This window comes from Pantherophis guttatus, chromosome 5 (assembly GCF_059756535.1).
Source record: "Pantherophis guttatus breed Tessera chromosome 5, ASM5975653v1, whole genome shotgun sequence".
Taxonomy (NCBI): Eukaryota; Metazoa; Chordata; class Lepidosauria; order Squamata; family Colubridae; genus Pantherophis; species Pantherophis guttatus.
Window position 1 is genome coordinate 81,997,423 of NC_142067.1, and position 19,947 is coordinate 82,017,369.

Sequence of the window (19,947 nt, forward strand, 5' to 3'; positions counted from 1 at the left end):
GACACTACCTACAGGTCTCTTTGAAAGTGGATCACACCATGGGATATTGAAAACTCATAAGCTTGTTTCATTAAAGGTATATATTTGTTTTTCCTGGATGGCTTCATAAATCCTGTGCTCTCTGCAGAGTATCAGTAATGAAATGTATTTTCATGTTGTTGTTGCTTACATTTCTATTTGAATATATTGAAACAATAAATTGTTGGAAATAGAATACTGTTTTGGATAAGCAAAACTCCTAACTGGAAGTTGTTCTTGGAGACTGAATGAAGAACTCTAATTCCAAAGTTAGCCTTAGAATAATATACAATTTGGACAAGAAGATCTTTGCTTGGATACTTACAGAGTTCTTGAAAATAAAACATTGTTTTGATAATAAAGATATTAATATATGTGCTCTGTCATGATGTGTGTGTGTGTACACACACACACACACACACACACACACACACACACACACACACTCCTTTGCCATAAACATAGTCTTAAAACTCTGCATTCAAAATAAAGATTTTCTAAGCAGATATTCACCAATCATCATTCTCACTTATTATTAGATTTCCAAAGGGCCCAATCACATTTTGTTGTTGCCTTATCTCATTCTTATCCATCCAAGTAGCAGATTTCCCCCCAGACCACATTCAGAAAGTTGCATATTTTTTTCTCCAAACTCCTCTCTGAATCTTCCATTAGTACAATTAATTAGAAAATAACATGCAGCTATCATCAATATATGGATTTGTACTTTTAAATATAACCGTAACAAGATTATACTAATTCATACTTTGTGACATTTTAGTCTTTTCATTTATTATTAAATTGATACTTCTTAATTTCTTGCATATATTCCTCAACTCTATTCCACAGGAGTAGATCAACTTTGTTCAGATCTATTACATTCTTCCCTCTTCTCTCAGTTTCACAGATATATAACATTTTGTAGATTGGATTTATAATAAAATATAAGATTTTCAAATGACATTTTAAATCAGCTTTTTCTGCCACTACTACAAAAACCTGGAATTGTCAAACATCTGTCCTGCTCTGTCTTGGAACTTGGTGAAAATATTTTTAATTAATTAATTAACCATCCATCTTACCACAAGGTTGGTTTCATAGTTTGAACTTCCCATAATTAATTCCGATAATTAAAGATTTTGAGAAGCTTTAAGTTGACAGTAGTATATCTTCTGTCCTAATCAACAGGACAGAAGATACACTATATCATGCTAGATTAAAATAATCAAAAAAATAAGCAATGAATGCCCATAGACTTTGTTTATTCCAATGGCTGTACTCTCCACATATAGAAATGCATCTTGGATCTGAATGTAATTTATTTACACAGACAAAAAATAATAATAAAGAAAATGTAGTCCACAGATTTCATATTCCTAGTATAGCTGGAATTATGTTATTTCAAATGTTATCTTGCAGGAACATAGTTATCTTCGAGACCGCCTGCTGCTACCGATGACCTCCCACCGACCTGTGCGCTCCCACAGAGAGGGCCTCCTCAGGGTGCCATCAGCCAAACAATGTAGGCTGCTGACCCCCAGGGGGAGGGCCTTCTCTGTGGGGGCACCTACCCTCTGGAATCAGCTGCCCCCTGAGAAAAGGAGAATCCAAGACCTTGGTGCCTTCCGCCGTGCCCTTAAAACTTTCTTTTTTCAGCAAGCTGGGCTGGCTTAATATATTTTTTAAATATTTTTAATTGGTTTGTTATTTTAAATTGGGGCCAAATTAATATAGATCTTTTTAATTGTTTTTAATGTTTGTATTATATGTTTTTTATCTGGCTGTACACCGCCCTGAGTCTCTCGGGAGAAGGTGCGGTATATAAATTTGAAATAACATAAAAAATAAACAAATAAACATTATTCTTTCAGATTTTGAATAACACTGCACATACATGCAGTCCACGTTGTTGATCAATTCCATCAGTAAATATGATGGACTTCAAACTTCAAAAGTCAAGCTTTCAGTGGCCGGGTCTTATCCCTAATCCTCACAGTTTTCTGAACTTCCACCAGTTCACTAATCTCTCTCTAAATTTTCTTGATCTTAGTCTCTAACCTCATTTTCCAGGGGGGATATGTACTGCTGTTCTTCTTGATTGTGCAGTCAAGCATATCGAGGATTACAGAGGCTGTAGCATGTCAGTTCATTGGTTTGAGTTATCTTGGTAGAAGGGATTGTTGTGTGGGTTCTATTGGCATCTTCTAGAGCAGTGGTTCTCAACCTTCCTAATGCTGCGACCCTTTAATACAGTCCCTCATGTTTGGTGACCCCCAACCAGGGGTGGGTTCTAAAATTTTTTACTATCGGTTCTGTGGGCGTGGCTTATTTTGCAGGCGTGGCTTGGAGGTCATGTCACTGGGTGGGCATGCCTAGCTGGTCATGTGACTGGGTGGCCATGGCTATGTGTATAGGGACTACTCAGAGGGCTGAAAAAAGTCATTTCTGACAGATCCTCACACTTTTGACTGGTCCTCACACTTATGACGATCCTCACATTTATGCCCGTGCAGCATTCTTAACAACCATGTCACTCATTTCACAACTGCTTCTCTTCACCATGGTGATAAGATAGGGCAAAAAACGTAAAATGTGAGGACAGTCGTAAATTCAAGGACTGGTCAAAAGTGCGAGGACCAGTCAAAAATAACTTTTTCAGCCCTCTGAGTAGTCCATGTGCACAAAAGGACTACCCAGAGGGCTGAAAAAAGTGATTTCTGACAGGTCCTCGCACTTTTGACCGGTCTTCGCACTTATGACTGGTCATCATGCCCATTGTAGCATTCTTAACAACCGTGTCATTCATTTCACAACTGCTTCTCTTCACCATGGTGACAAGATAGGGCAAAAACGTAAAATGTGAGGACAGTCGTAAGTTCGAGGACTGGTCAAAAGTGCGAGGACCAGTCAGAAATAACTTTTTCAGCCCTCTGAGTAATCCATATGCATAAAAGGATACAGCAATAGAGAGGGATGAAGGAAGGGAAGGGAAATTAGAGTAGGAGTGAGGGTAAGAGAGGGAGGAAGAGAGGAGGAGAAGGAGAAAGGAAGAGGAAGTAGGAAGGAGAAGAAGGGGGGAAGAGAAAGTAAGAAGGAAAGAAAAGAGAGAGGTGGTAGGTGTGAGGAGAAAGATTGCTGTACAATAAAAAAGATGAAAGGGAAGAAAACCAACCCCAAACAAATATAAAGATATTAAGATAAAGAATGAATTGTTAAACTGTAAAGAATAAAGGAGAACAAATAGCAATAATTAGCAATAATTAGAAACACACATACAAACATACAATGTATTTTCTTTGAACAGAGTATTTGGCCGGTTCACAAATTTAACCAGTGTTTAGTCATTTCAATTAAATTTACAATTTCTATATTTTCTTTTTGCCATATTTATTCCTCATCTATTTTTTTAAAAAACCAATATTACCCTTCATCCTCATCTCTAATCTTAATCAAATTCAATTTTTCCCTTCTATTCTATATTATACCCCTTCCCATTGTCATCTATTTTAATATCCATCCTCACATTGGTTAATTATGTAATTATGTAATACAGTTGTTTAATACAAATTCAACATTTTAATATAAATCAATTAGTTATATAACTATCTTTTTTGTATATCAATCAATATGAACATGAATATTCCAATTATTTCCATGCAATCCAATTTCTTACAAATCAATTAATTATATTTACCAATAATAATAAACCAAATAATTTCCCCCATACATTCCCCCAAACCACAACTTAACCATTTCTGCTTTCAACACAATATACAAGTAATAGTATCTCAATTATTACAATTCCCTAGTTAAATAGAGCTTTTTTTCTTTTGTGTTTTAAAATCTTGAACCTCCTCTTTTGCCCTAAATTTCCCATTGTTTGCAGTTTTGCACCTACCTTTTTTGGTGAGGAAAAAGAAAACGAAAAAGAAATCTCTCTCTGCCTCATTTTGTCACGTTGCAACAAAGACCCTGCTTTACTTTCAGTTTCGTTTTTCAGCATAGCTAGGGGGAAAAAAAACTGCTCCTCTCTTTGCAGGCTAGCAACAGAGCCCTCCGCAAAATAGCTGAGAGCAAATCAGCTGAGAGTTCAAGGCTGATCAAATCTACTTATGGTAATTAACCTATGCTGAAGCTGAAAGGGGCTGTTTTTTTCTATTTTTGCAGGCACTTCTCATTTGTTTTCTTTTAACACTGATCAGATGTAGGGCGGCCCTTTGAAGCCCCGCGGCAAGAATTTAAACATTTTTTTCCCTCTAGCCATCAGCTGGGACTCAGGAGGCAGCAATAGATTGGGAGTGGGTGGGGTAAGCGAACGGCCGGCGATCCAACAGAGAGTGAGGGTGAGTGAAGGCGTGGGGGGGCGAGAGAGGGCTTTGGCGACCCATGTGAAATGGCCGTTCAATCCCCAAACGGGTCGCGACCCCCAGGTTGAGAACCACTGTTCTAGAGCCACAGTGGCACAGTGGTTAGAATGTATGTACTGCAGGCTACTTCTGCTGTCTGCCAGCTGCCTGCAATTTGGCAGTTCAAATCTCACCAGGCCCAAGGTTGACTCAGCCTTCCATCCTTCCGAGGTCAGTAAAATGACGACCCAAATTGTTGGGGGCAATATGCTGACTCTGTAAACCACTTAGGGAGGGCTGTAAAGCACTGTGAAGTGGTATATAAATCTAAGCTATTGTTATACTTCTGATGGTACATCTCCACTGAGCTTGGTAACTCACCCCAAGTGTTGATTGTACCTAGTTTATCCATGATCTTATGCCTCATATCAGCTGTTGTACTCTGTAATGGAAAAGGTGAAACTGACATTCCATTTTCAGGGATTGGCTGCACACCCAGTTTTTCTTCCAGGTCTTCTTGAATATGGGATATAATATACAGTTGGACTATCTCAAGTTGTGAGAACAGCTTCCTCTTCACTATATTGAAGCACTGGGTAACTAGCTGTTTTTGTGGCTGCAGGTCTTCTGTCCAACCATAGCTTTCTCAAACCTTTCATATATCCTCTCTCATTAGGTATACTGCTGTTTGATTTCCAGGTTCTATTGTCTTGTCCATGAATGGTTTGTTCCAGTAGCCTACTTATTATCTGATTGTCCTGATTCCTGAACATCTGATGCAGATCTTCTTAATCCTGGTGATGTCCAAGACAGCTTTATTCTCCTAATTTATGTCACTCTCATATTTTTGAAGTAGGCAGGAGAAGTGTTAGCATTTTTTTGCTCAAAGTTGTTATCACTCAGGATTTGAACCCTGGTCTCCTGCATCAAAGTCGGAATTCTAACCGTTACACTATCCAGTATACATATACACACTATCCAGTATGTATGTATGTATATAAAAAATATAAGGCTTTCCTGGCAAGACTTGTTTAGGTAAACTGATTTCGAAAAGCTTTCATACTTAATGAGTCCTAAAACTTTCAAAACTTTGTCTAAATCCACTTTTCTTCTCCAAGGATGAAACATTTGCCATTTAGGCTTCATAGATTTTGCCTGTCCTCCAAGAATCTTCAGAACTTAATAAGTAGACTTTGGGAATGGACTTTCAAATCCTTTTTATTACCATGAGATGAATTTTTGAATATATGAATTATTTGAATACATGCCCTTATATTAACTTTCTATCTTGGCCGAATCCTTATTTCCTATAAAGCCTGACAAACCTGCATTTATTAATTTACTGAAATTGTTTTCCAGATGGAGGAAATTAATCATCCTAATCTATGCTAATAAATATTCATGATCTCACCATATAACTTTGTATGCAAAACCCATAAATGTTTGCCAAAGAGAAAATGCACACATTTGAAAGAATCGGATATCAAGTATCTACAGGTAATCAATCCTTGAGTTACGAACACAATTGAGCCCAAATATTCTGTTGTTAAGTGAGACATTTTGCCCCATTTTATGACCTTTATTCCCATAGTTGTTAAGTGAATCACTGCAGTTGATAAGTTGGTAATATGGTTGTTAAATGAATCTAGCTTCCCCATTGATTTTGCTTGTCAAAAGATGATCACATGATCTTGGGAAACAGCAATGGTCATAAGTATGAACCAGTTGCCAAGCATCTGAATTTTGATCACATGATCATGGGAATGCTACAAAGGCTGTAAGTGTGAAAAAGAGTCATAAGTCACTTTTTTTAGTGTCGTTGTAACTTTGAACTGTCATTAAATGAACTGTTGTAAATTGAGGACTACCTGTATTTGGCATTTCATGGTCCTGATCTTTGTTTCAGAAAATATCTCAACACCAGGGCCAGCGTTTCCCTTAGACAGAACAAACCATCTACCTTAGGCAGTAGAAAAGAGAGAGGCAAGAAGTGAATCATTCATTTATCATTTATTCTATATTAGAGTGTGTATATGTAATTAGATTAACCATATCAATTAAAGCTTTTATTAAAACTGGTCTTACTAATTAAACAAGTACTTTTTAAAGATATGTAAGAATTTCTATTAGCAGGGCATATTCATTTTACAACAAGCTTTCTCTTACATGGTAAGCAAAAAAGGGGGATTCAAAATGATTTTCCTGAAGAAGGGCATTTTATATAAAGGCTTTTGCTGTGCAGAATCTTTTATTCTTATACAGTTTTGCAAATCCAGTTTAATAAGGAATTTCAGATCCAAGGATTGAGGATTTCACCTATAGTGTGAGTTTGTGAAAAGCTGACTCTGTGAGAACTGACTATTGAATTCAGAGTCAGTTATCCCCAACAAGAGTGAGTTGCACTGCAGCCTCAAATTTCTCAGTGAATAATAATTTACCATGCCCAATATTCCATGGTCAAAAGATTTTTGTGAACTTTAGCTGAAATGTTAAAACAACACCACATTGATAAATGTGCTTCTCTTCAGTATCAGCAAATGTGTGATTCTGATCTAATTTATATTATAGAGCCGTAATGGCGAAACTACGCATGCCGGAAATGGCACATAGAGCCATTTCACCTGGCACACGACGCGTCGCCCATTCCTCTTCCAGGTTTCTGGCACACGCATGCGCATCAGCCAGCTAGTCTTCTGGTTACTGGTGCGCATGCACGCGCAACAATCAGCTGACCTTCACGTGTATGGCAGTGCCAGAAACCGGAAGATCAGCTGGCCAGTTGATTGTCGCGCATACATGCAAGCCAGTAAACAGAAGACTAGCTGGCCAGTGCGCATGCGTGCCCCAGGGCATCCACCCCCTTGCCAGCCAGGAGCGCTCCCCCAGTCGCTCCCCTGCATCCGCCTGCCTGCCTGCCTACCTTGTCATCGACACCATGAGGAAAGGCCCCAAAGCTGCAGTGCCTGGGATCCACATGGGCTGCCGCAGGGGGAGGCCAGGCATGGCTGGCTGGATGCTGCCTGGAGCATGAAGCTGGCAGGAGGATGAGGAGCCACCGCTGCCTCTTACCTGGCCCAAACGATCTGCTGCCACAGCCTGCTGCTGCCCTCTCTGATCTGGTGGCTTCTCTTGCCACTGGAGCTGAGAGCTTCCCTGTCTCCCCACCCGAATGGGCTTCTGGCATGGCCCCAAGCCTCTGTCAGGGAGGAAGGGAAGCCCCGGCCTGCCTGTCCTTGCTGCCGCCACCCCCTTGCCTCTGGCAATGGGGGTTCCCGTTTCCCTGGTGGCGGCAGGAATAGTGGCATGGGGCTTCCCTCCTTTCCTGCTGGAAGCTGGGGCCGCTCAGGCGGGGAGAGAGGAAAGTGCCAGCCTAGCCAGCAGCTCTGCTCCTTTTCTTCTTCTGGCCCCCTCACCCCTCGCAGCCAGGAGAAGGAGAAGTGAGCTGCCCCCAGGAGGACTGGAGGAAAGTGTGGTAAGCGGTAAGAAGTGTGCTGGCTGGGAAGCAGTCATGCTTCCTTGGAAGAAGTGGCTGGAGAGGGTTGCACCAATCTTTGCTGGCGTGAATGGCCATGCTGGATGCTGCCCAGAGCTCGAGGCTGGCAGGAGGAGTAGGAGCAGTGGTGGCAGACTGTTTGTGCTGGCAAAGTTGGTGCAGGAGCCTTTCCAGGCGCAAAATGGGTCACCGGGGGGGGGGAGGCGTATGTGTGGGTGGTGGCAGCAGAGTCTTGACAGAGACCTCCGAATGTGCGGTCTCTGTTGCCCTGCCTGGGCTCCTCCTGCTGGGAGCCACTGGACGAGCAGGTGCAGCTGGTGGGGCTTTGGCGGACCAGCAGCCGGTGAGGGTGGGGGGGATGGGCCACCATCAAAGCAGGGCTGAGAAACCCTCTTGGCTCACTCCACCAGTCTCACGAGTCCCCTGGACTTTAGGCATCGCCACCTCCCCCTGTGGTGGCCGGAGAGCCTGGCTCGGTGGCGGGGGTCAGGTGGGGGTGCCATGCCGCCTGCGGTTCAGCCCGTCAATCTTAAATCTCTCATGAGAGATCGGGACTGGGGTGATTATTTGCCGAATCAATTTTTCAGAAGGAAAAGAGAGGGGGAGTGGGGGTAGGGGAGAGAGAGAGAGAGAGAGATTCAGATTCTTCAGGTATCAGTTTTAGTTTAGTCTCAAAAGATTTCAGGACATGGAAAAGGAGAAACTCCGGCCGCCCTTCTGCTTCTTCCCCGGCATTGGCTCAGCTATGAAACCCATCCAGAATGGAGAGGGGACTTCGAGACAGGGACATGATTGTCGCCCCACATCCTCCTCGGCTTGCAACAGATGGCTCAGGTGGGGCACAAGAAGGCGAAGCCGGTAGAAGTGGCTGCTGAGCGCAGGGTGTGTATGTGTGTCCTCGGGACGCGGATAAGCCAGTTGGGTTTGGATCGCGGGATGGGGGGGCTGAAAAGTTAACCCTCAACTCTCTGCAGATCCCCCCTACCCACCCACCAGTGCCTGGATAGGGTTGCTCAAAGTAGAGGTGCCTGTAAATTAATGTGTGTTCAAGTCTGAAGGCTACTCAGGAGAGATCAGGACCGGGGTGCTTATTTGCTGAATCAATTTTTCAGAAGGAAAAGAGAGAGGTGGGGGGAGGGAGGGAGAGAGAGTAGGACTGGAGCTGTTCATTCCAGCAAAGGTTGGTGCAACCCTCTCTTCCTGAGGCAGCTCTTCTCCCCGCCAGCGGCTTCTCCTTCTCCTGGCTGTTCCAGGAGCAGCCTCTGTCTCTTAGCAGGGGACCGGAGGAGAGCGCAGCTCCTCACTCATGGAGATCCCTGAGTGGGGAAGCGGTCGCAGTAAGCGGTAAGAGGTGCACCGGCCAGGAAGCAGTCATGCTCCCTGGCGGGAGAGGGTTGCACCAACCTTTGCTGGCATGAACGGCCTGCCCACCTCGCACTCTGGGCAGCATCCAGCCATGCCAGCCTCCGGTCCTACTGGGGCAGCTCGCCTCCCCACCAGCGGTTTCTCCTCCTGGATGTTTCAGGAGCAGCCTCTGCCTCTTAGCCAGTGCGAACAGCCTGCCGCCGCTGTCTTTCACTGCCCTCTCTGCCCTGCCAGCTGGTCCTGATGCTGCTGGGGAAATGGCAGCATGAGAACCGCTATTGCTGGGGGCGAGGCAGTGGCAGTGGCAGAAGCAGCAGGCTGGGACTTCCCTCCCTCCCTCCCCAGAGGCCTGGGACTATGCCAGAAGCCCACTTAAGTGGGGAGACAGGGAAGCCCCAGACCGCCTATCCTTGCTGCCGCTGCCCCGTCGCACCCGATCAATCTGCTGCTTTCAGAAATTCGCTTTTCTTTCAACGCCAAGACTTGGATCCAGAGGACTGTAGACTGCCTCTGAGCATATGCAGAGTGGAAGAGTCTGCTACCCTTCAGGGCTGAATGTGGAAAAAGTCAGCCCAAGGCAAGGGCTGAGTGATAGGAAGAAGGTACTTCCGGCTCCGGACCTGGTGGCCCACAGGCTGAGTCCCAGCTTTACAAACCGCTGTGGTAACCGCGCAGCCTCGTCAGCTCACCAGAAAGCCCACTGCGTACAGACACAGCAAGAATTGGTTGGGCCAAACAGCCCTGCCTCGCAATAATGACATTCCAGGCCCAAAACGGGGCATGGGGGGGGGTGAAGCACATGTGCTGGGGTGCCCATGCGCAATGTGGGGCACATGCATGGGGAGGAGCATGGGGGGATCATGTGCGCATGCGCATGGTGGGGTTTCCGGTTGCATTATGGGTGCTGGCACGCACATGCGCTATTGTGCGCGCACACACACACTTCCGGCACACAATGAGAAAAAGGTTTGCCGTCACTGTTATAGAGTATTTGCATGTTATTTTACTAACCCATAATGCTACCGCCACTTAATAAGAAGTAACCCTTATGAACTGGATGTACAGTATAGAATGTTAATGAATGTCTATTCAAAATTGCCTGTAACCCAGCTGTCATCTCCAGTATATTCTCTGAATGAAATATTGAGCAAGACATGCTGCTTTAATATTGGACAGAGAGCAATCCAAGCAAAACCTTCAGAAGCAATCACCATCAGTGCCCTCTGCTCCAGACATCTTGGACAACAGTCACCTTGATTCTTGAAATGGTAGCATTGTCTAATACAGTGGGTCTCAACCTTCCTAATGCTGTGACCCTTTAATACAGTTCCTCATGTTGTGGTGACCCCCAACCATAAAATTATTCCTAAAACCATTGAAAATATGTGTTTTCCGATGGTCTTAGGCGACCCCTGTGAAAGGGTTGTTTGACCCCCAAAGGGGTCCCGACCCACAGGTTGAGAACCACTGGTCTAATAGATCAAGCCGTTGGCTTCCATGTGCTAGGTCTCTGTAGCATTCCTAGCAATTGTGAAATAGTGGGATTTTTCCAGGCAGATCAATCTGTTTTTTTTAAATAGGTTGTTTTCCTTTCTTTTTCCCTGCCAGTCAGTTCATTCAAGTAGACAATGGTTTGATTTGTTTCTTAGTGTGGCCTAATTCCAGGCCAAGCCTGGCAGGAGGCTACCCCATTCAGCTATACTCAACTCTACTTGTTATCCTTTTGGGAGTTAATGACTTGGATGTAACTTCATTTCAGGCTAGCAGCTGGCAGGACTGGCTAGGCAAAGCGCATACAACAGTGTATCCCAGACACAGGCCAAAAACAAGAAACTCTTGATCAAGCCTCTTCAATAATTAACTTAATGCTTCCAGTTAAGGATGACCGAGTTGGCTTCTTGTTCTACATTGGCATAGTTGCTGTAACCCTTTGCCAGTTAAGAATGTCAGAACAGACCAAGCTGCAAATATATTCAAAATTCTTTATCCAAAATACCATCTGAAGAGATATGTAGTATGTTCTTCTTTCTCATGAGTAGTACTCAATATAAATATTCCATTTGTTTCTGTTAAAATGTGCTCAGAAACTATTTACCCTCTGAAGTAATTAATTGGTTCTAATGAGAGTTCTAACAAATCATCTACTGCAACATTGTCCGACTGAATAAATGAGTTCAATTAACTACAATGCCTATCACTCCTATGCAAAGATAAAGAACTCTGTAGCTCAGGCATCTGAAGTTTTTGGGGTGTCTATCTTGCAGTTTTCCCTTGTTTAGGTGTAATTAATAGCTACCCCAAAGGTTCTGCTTAATAATTTTTAAAGTTAGGCAAGGGTGAAATATGTGGGTAGCAGCTTCAGTAACAAACTGATGATGTCAAAATGATTTCATAATACAACTCTTTCTGATGTAAAAACATGGTGGCATTTGGAATAATGATTAATTGTATTATTTTTGGGGGGAATGGAGTGCCCACTATACCAATCATCCAGTCCAGGGGTGGGTTCTAAATTTTTTTACTACCAGTTCTGTAGGTGTAGCTTATTTTGTGGGCGTGGCTTGGCAGTGGGGGGGGTTAAGCTGACTGGGTGGGCGTGGCCAACTTTTTTTTTTACTTTTAAAAGCATTTTTTCTACAACCTTAAGAGGTTGCAGAAAAAAATGCTTTTAGAAGCCTCTGACGATCAGGCAACTCAGCTGGGATCGCCAGAGACTTTTAAAGGCATTTTTTTTCCCTACAACCTCTTCAGCCAAAGAGGTTGCAGAAAAAAATGCTTTTAAAAGATTCGGCTTCCGGTTTGGCTTCCGTCACCCCCACCGCTCGTAAAGAGCCACCCTTACAGCTGGGAGGCGGCTCGAAAAACTCTGTTTCCTTAAGGAAATGTGAGGTGAGCCAGCGAGAGCAGGTAGAGCCTTCTGCGAAGTCCCCAGAGTTTTTTTTTTTACTCTTGGGGAGGAAGCAGGATGAGGCTCCCTATCCAGCTCGCCGCTGCTCCAGGCTTCGGGAGAACTCTGCGCTTTGCAGAGCTAGACGATGTGACCAACCTAATTAGCGAAAACCAACAGATTGCTTGAATAAGCAGGATGAAATCTGGATTTGGGACTCTAAATCGCAAGTATTTGTAACAACCCTATGATTGATTTTAAGAATGAGGAAAGAGTGAAAAGGGAAAAAAAGTTTAAAATGGCGGCTGGCTGAGGCTTGAGAAGAAAGCTGAAAGCGAAAGTCTTTCCGTTTGAATGGTTTAATATGTTACAAAGTATCTGAAGCAATAGTGCTGGCTACAAGAGAAGAGAAAAATTTCTGTTTCATGCTTCTTCCTTTCTTAGAGACTTGATATTGATATTGTGTGGAGAGAAGACTTTTTCTTTAAAAAGAGTCTGTTTGTGTGGCAGGATGGCGTTAAAACTGACAAAGCCAGACAACCAAGCTGTGGGGGGGGGCTCCCCCATTTATAAATCACAAGAGCAATTTTTGAGCTCGCAGATGCAGAAGAATGGTTTTGATTTAAAGGAATTTGTTGTGGAGGAGTTGGCAAGACATGATGAGATTATGAACCAGAATCTTGAAAAATTTAGACAGGAAATTAAAGAGTTGGTTCAACAAAAGTATGATAACCTGAAGCGATATATTGTAACATCTTTGAAAAGCTTCTCAGAAGTAATTCTAAAGATGGATAAAGATATTAATTTAGAAATAGAGTCTAAAATGAAGGAAGCTGATTATAAGATTCATAATCTGGATAATAAAATACAAAGAATTGAAAATGATTTGACAATGATTCAAGAAAATAGCTCAGAAGTAGAGTCTAAAATGAAGGAAACTGATCACAAGACTTACAATGCAGATAATATAAAGCAAAGGATTGAAAATGAAGTTACAATGATGCAATTTAGATCCATGGAATTTGCGATCAGAATGAGAGGAATACAGAAAAACAACAGTGAGGACTTGAGAAAGATGTCTGCTGAAGTTCTGGCTGTGATTTTAAAGGTCAGCTCTGAAGAAGTATTCTGTAAGATTGATAAGGCCTACAGAGTAAATTCTTGGGTGGCAAAGCAAAGACAATTGCCTAGAGATGTGGTGATTTATTTTACTGATAAAGGAATAAGAAATGATATTGTGCAAAAGTCTTTTAACTCCACTCTAGAAATAAATGGAATGAAGATCTGGATATATAAAGAGCTGCCGCCCAAGATGTTAAAAGATAGAAAGGACTTTGGATTTTTGGTGACTGAGCTAAAGAAACAAAACATCCCATTTAGGTGGGATGCTCCAGTTGGTATAATATTGAGATATCAAGGAGAAAGATATCAATTAAACACTGTTGAAAAAGCGGAAGAATTTTACTACAAGGTTTTTAAAATGGGTCCAACATCTCCACGTATGTCATCAGTGTCAGGAATACAGGAGGGGGATAAAGAAAAGCAAAATGAACAAGAGATTGAAACTCAGGCTAAGCAGATGGAGATGGAGGTAATGGAAAAACGACAAGTTATAGAGGGCTTTTTGGATGAGCCGTTTTTGGATTCTCCTTCAGAGGCTATAGCTGGATCACCTATAAATATAAGAGAGGTGGCTTTGGATCTTGATTTGATGTCTTATCAAGTTAAAGACCAGCATGTAACTCAATCAGCTGATATACAAGTCCTAGAAAGGCAATCAGGGTGGAGATCTAAACCACAACAAGTTAAGAAAAGAAGAAGCAGGTTCTACAAAACTAAAAAATTTTAAACTACAATTCTTTTTTAGCCAACAGATTAATGCCAGTTATTTAAGAAATGATTAAATATAATAAGCGGGATTTATAGAAGGCTGATACATGAAAATATAGCTGAGGCAAATTACAGACTTATACTATTTTGAGAAAAATAACAGATCTCTGCAGTGCTGGTGTTTCTGGGATGTGGAAGATGGCCTGTAATTGAGCGGATTGGAACTTTCTATTTTGGACTCTCTGAAAAATGGATTATGTATATGTGGAGCTATAAGGCAAGAGAACTATGGAATTGGGGCATGCAGATGATCTGGTTGTTACCCTAACGTGATTGTCGGAATTAATAATCTAGATAAAAGGCATTACAGAAGATACCATATGGAATATAAATATAAAGTCACTCGGGTTTTTTTTTTCATATACAGAAATACTTATTAATGATGGGGGCAGATGGTAATTGAAGATACTGAATATACTGTTGGAGCAGGACTTGATGTTACCCTAACATGGTCGATGGAATTAACAATCTAGTTGAAAGACATTACAGAAGATACTACATGGAATACAAATTTAAAGTCATTTGAGGGTTTTATTTATATATGGAAATATCTTTTAGTGATATGGGCAGAAGAATAAAGATATTAAATATATTATGTATGGTAGACCTGTAGGAAAGTGGGTGAAATAAAATTGATATGGTACAGGGTGATAGGTAACGTTACTGATTGCTTAGTTTAGCAAAAGGGATGTTATGTCTAGATATTAATATACTTAAAAGATTTGAATTAAGAGATATACGTATGGGGGTGGAGGAAATGGGTAGATTATGAGTAGAATAAATGCCAAATTAGGATTTATTATATAGTTTCATAGCCGAATGTTGTTTTGAAACGTATAGTATATGGGGGACATAATAATAATGTTAGAAAGAAATGTTTAGCACATAGGGGGTGGTGTAAAAGGGTGGTAACGTATTATATAATGTGATATTAATTTGGATTTCATCTTGTAGAAGCCATGGGGGGAGGGGGAGGGGGGGTTAGGGAGCGGGGGGAAAGGGGGAAAATTTGTATTTGAAAAACTTTTTCAATTAAAAAAAGTTTTTTTTAAAAAAAAAGCCTCTGATGAGGTGGGCGGGGTAAGCGACCGGCGACCGGGCCAGGACCGGTTCGGGGGCGTGGCCAGCTAATGTTATTACCGTTTCTCTGAACTACTACAAATTTTTACTCCCAGTTCCTGTGAACCAGTGCGAACCAGGAGCAACCCACCACTGATTTAGTCATCTGATGCTATAATATCCCTGAACCTTTTTCACATCCTTCTACAGAGGTGTTTTTTTTTTTAACCCTGATAGCTAAGCATCTGTCTTCTCTCTCCATCTATTGTAGGAGAAACCAGGAGCTGAGTCAAGGGCAGTTTCCAAGTCTCTACACCAGAATCTAGCCCTGTGAATGGTGCTAATTTTTACCACTTTAAAGTGGGGCCAGTTAAGGAAAGTGACTGGGGATTTCCCTGGCTGTGTTTCTTCTAAGAGTCAACCACCATCAGGTTAGAGTATTCGCCTTAACCTGTGGTGGAGCTGCTCACAAACACAATAAAGCAATAAAAACATTTAAAAAAATCTCTTTGCATCCCCAAACACAACACATCTCCACATATCTCAAGTGAGGGTGGGGGACAACTTCAGTGCTTCACTAAGCTCCACCCTCATACTTCCTCAAGGCTTGTGGGAAAAGCCAGGTTAAACAGAGCTTTTTGGAAGTCCAGGAGAGAAAGGAACTGCTAGATCTCAAGAGGAAGAAGGTTGCAAAGGGCAAAACCTACCTTCAAGAAGCACCATCAAAGCTGATTTCTGCCAGAACAAAGAACAACTCAAGTACTAGTGAAAGACGAGAAGACATGGAGAGACCTGGCTCACAGAATTGCCAAGAGTCGGACATGGCAATGGATAACATCATCACCTCCAAGAAGGCATGCTGCTTATATCCTGCTAGGTAGTTAACATTTAAAGGAAAGATCTTCCATGTAGCACTGATCTTGAAAGCACTAGTCCTATTTCTTTCTTTCTTTCTTTCTTTTTTCTTTTTTATTTATTTTTTTAGACATAAAACATAAAATACATCTTTTTAGAGCAAGGATTTGATCTGGTATAAAATAGGTACAATTACTCACATTCCCTCAACCAATTTTGTTCCAAATTTTATCCATTTACATCTTTAAAAAAAAGAAAGAAAAAAGAAAAAAAAGTCTTATTCTAAACATTTATCATTCTACTATATCACCCAAAATTCTAAATAATTATTTCCAAATAGACACCATTCCAAATCTTTGTCATTTTAACAATCAATATTTCATATATATTCCTCATTCCTAAGACCCATTACATCAAATCTATATTCTACTTCTCTTAAATGGCAGCTAGTATCCATGATCTTGACAAAGAATATTTTCCTCCTCTCTTAAAGTCAAAATCAATCAACATTTCCATCTATAATTTGTTACTCCCAAAATACTTTATTTTATTTACTTCAGGCTTCTTCTCAAATACTATTAAGTCTGATATTTAGTTGGTTCATAATTTAAATAGCTATTTCCTGGCAGTATTTTCTACCACTTCTATCTCTATTTGTTTAACTGGTTCATAGTTTGGCTTAACTATTCTCCAGTATTATCTCCTCCACTTCCTCCTAGGTTTATTTTTTGGCTGGTTCACATCTTAATCAGCTGCTTTCCAGCGATGCTTTTCTCCACTTCTAACCTTACTTATTTAGGCTGGTTCACAATATAGTTTTAACTGCACACCAACGTTATCTCCTTCACTCCTCCTAGATCTATTATGAAACTGATTCGCAACTCAAATAGTTGCTTTCCAGCAATGCTTTCCTCCGCTCCAACCTCTATTTTTAACTGGTTCACCACTTTATTTCAATTGATCTCCAGATATATTTTCCTCTACTCCTAACTTTTTATTTTTTGGCTAGTTCACAGTTTTGCTTTAACTGTTACCCAGCGTATGCTTTCCTCCACTCCTAACTCTATTTATTGGCTGGTTCACAGCTTTACTTTAACTGTTTTCCAGCATGTGTTTTCCTTCACTCCTAACTCTTATTTTTATTTTTAACTGGTTCCCAGCTTTGCTTTAACTGTTCTCCAGTATGATGCTTTCCTCCACTCCTACCTTATTTGTAAGACTGGATCACAGCTTTGCTTTCACTGTTCTCCAGAATCATGCTTCCCTCCACACCTAACTTCATTTGTTTAGCTGGTTCATAGCATTTTATTTTAGTTATTGTCCAGCTTTATGTTTTCCTCCATTCCTACATCTCTTATTCAGTTATTTAACTTCAAATTAATTCACAATGTATTACCCATATTTATTTTTCGATCCATTCTCCTCCATATCTTTTACTAATTTAAAATAAGAATGCATATCAATAAATATCTTAACTCCTATTCTCTCCTAGGCTTTCTCTCATTCCATGCTTATTTCTTATTTTCTATAAGTAACAACATTTTAAGTCACTTTAAAATCAATTTTCTATAATTGTTAAGTCTGTAAATAGTTCTTTTTAATATCCAGCACCTTGAAAAACATTTTCTTCAAAATTATTAGGTCTGTAAATAGAGCTTATTAAAGATTCAAAATTTAAAAAAGCATTAGAACATCCAGAAATCATGTTTTTCAATCATTTGTACTCTTATTTTCTAGTCAAATTATTTGTATATTTATAAAGTCAATTTCAATAAAAATAATAATAAAGAGAGAGAATAGTAACAATATTAATAATAGTTAGAATAAAAAAAGAAAAAAGCAAAAAGAAAGAAAAGAAAGAGAATAGAAATATAACAAAAGAGATAAAAAAAAGAATTAGAAAAAGTAGAGGGGGAAAAAAAGACAAAGGAGAAAATAAGAAAAAAAAAAGAAATAGAGAAAGAACAAAGAGAAGAAGGAATATCTCCTAACGTTATTCAGACATCAAACACCCAGACACCATTACATCCATTTAAATCAAACTATAGTATTTTGTTATCTTGTTACATAATATATTCCTTTTTTTTCTTTCTCCAATCTGTCTAAGTATGTTTCTTTTCCATTTCAATGTCATTAAAGTTATAAATTCTATAAAATTAGTTCTGAATTAGCTATTCCATATATAGTATCATCATGTCCTTCTTTTATTGCTGCGCCCTTTTTCTCTTGTTACCATGCTTATTAGTTCAGTTTTCATTATTCCATTTAGTTTCTTCTTTCTGATCTTCAATAAATCCTCCAATAAACAGATTATATATCCAAAGTCAAGCCTCCTGAATTTTTTCTCAAAATAATCCACTTTAAGTAACAAGCAACAAAGTTTCTCTTTCAAGTAACAAGCAGTCTGGAATTTACACTTTCACTTCTCAGCTGGCAACCATTTTGTCCATCTCTGTTTGTCTTTTGTCTTTGCTTTTAAAAGCGTATTTATTTCCTCTTCTCTTTCCTCTCTCAAACATAATCCATTCTCATTTAGCCACAAAAAAAGAAAAACCAGATCTGTAGTGAGATCGTTTCCAAGAAGTCGGTAATTGACACTATCCATCAACAGGTCTTTTCCTTCCACCATTCATTTGAGTCTTTTTGCCCCAATAGTTCTCAGCCGCTGTTAAGGCTGGAGCACACTTATTATAATCCAGCATTTATGGGCAGTTCCCGCTTGGGCAGAAGTCCACTCACCCAGCTTTCAAACTCTGTGCTCTGCTCTCCACTTCTCCTCCTGCGCATCCTTTCGTTCCGGTTGCCACGGTCTCAGGGCAGCCGCCATGGCTGCCACATCCACCGGCAGCGGCGCAGAGGGCAATCCTCCGGCCCCGAGGAACCTGCCCTATCCTCTTGGCCATCCGAGGGGGTCCCTCTCTTAACCCCCTGTCCCTACAGGACAGGGTAGGTCCACAGACCTGCCGGTGGTGGCTTAACAGACGGGGTTTTCACGGGGCTCTGAGGAGCCCCGCTAATTCCCTGTCTGAATCGCCGCAGCACCAACCAGAAGTCTAGTCCTATTTCTTAAAACCCTGGTCTAGCATTCTTTCAAAAGAGTGCTAAATAAGTGTATGTAACAGTCAGCAAGGCCTTGGATAGCACCGGTCAGGTGTAATGAAAGTCAACATCTCCGCAACAGCCAGGTCTCCCATTTTTTATGCAGCTCTACCAAAATGGCAATGAAGTGGAGAACCTAGGGGGTAGATGAGAAAAAAATGCCTCCAGCAGTCTAAGATAGGAGCCACACAAGGAATTTATCTTTGGTGCATAAGCTCTCAGTGTACATACAAACCAGAGGTGGTATTCAGTCGGTTTGCACCAGTTCGTGCGAACCATGGCGGAAATTTGGCCAAGGTCGCCAAACCAGTAGTGATGGCTGGCTGTCCATGCCCCCGAACCGGTCCCCCAGTCGCCGCTCGCTCACCCCGCCCGCCATGTTCGTCACTGCCATGTTCTTCACGCACGTGCATCCCATTGCCTTGCAAGTCCAATGGGATGCGCATGCGTGAAAAACATGGCGGTGATGGCAGCAGCTTTTTCCATGACCTCTGGTACTTTTTGGTGGCCTGCAGCTAGCTGCTGCAGCCACAAAGAGGCTCTCAAAGAGGTTTCTTTGCCAACTGCTTTCCAGCAGTGGTGACCGGCTGGGGGCCACCGAAAATGCCAGTCAGCTTGCCTTCTGGACTCTGGACCGGCCACCGTGAAAGGTAAGCAGCCTGAACAAAGAGGCGGTGGGGGGGGAGGAAGTGGCACTAGGGCCAGGGCTGCTAAAGAAGGGGAAACGGGGGCCACTGGCAAAGGGAGGGAGGGCGGGGGTAGATAGGTGGAAATTCCAAAAATTTTCCTACCTTTTTCTGTAGGCATGGCTAGGTGGGGGGGTCATGTGACTGAGTGGGCGTGGGCGTGAGTGACATCAAGTTGGCCACACCTACTCAGTCACATGCCCCACCCACCTAGCCACGCCCACCAAACTGGTGGCAAAAAATTTTGAA

At 41.6% G+C, this 19,947-nt stretch overlaps 1 protein-coding gene across 2 annotated transcripts in view; it reads right to left on the reverse strand.

Moving 5' to 3' along the window:
• Window positions 1-19,947, reverse strand: part of NHS (NHS actin remodeling regulator) — a 540,422-nt gene that overhangs the window by 386,996 nt on the left and 133,479 nt on the right. The window lies entirely within an intron of this gene.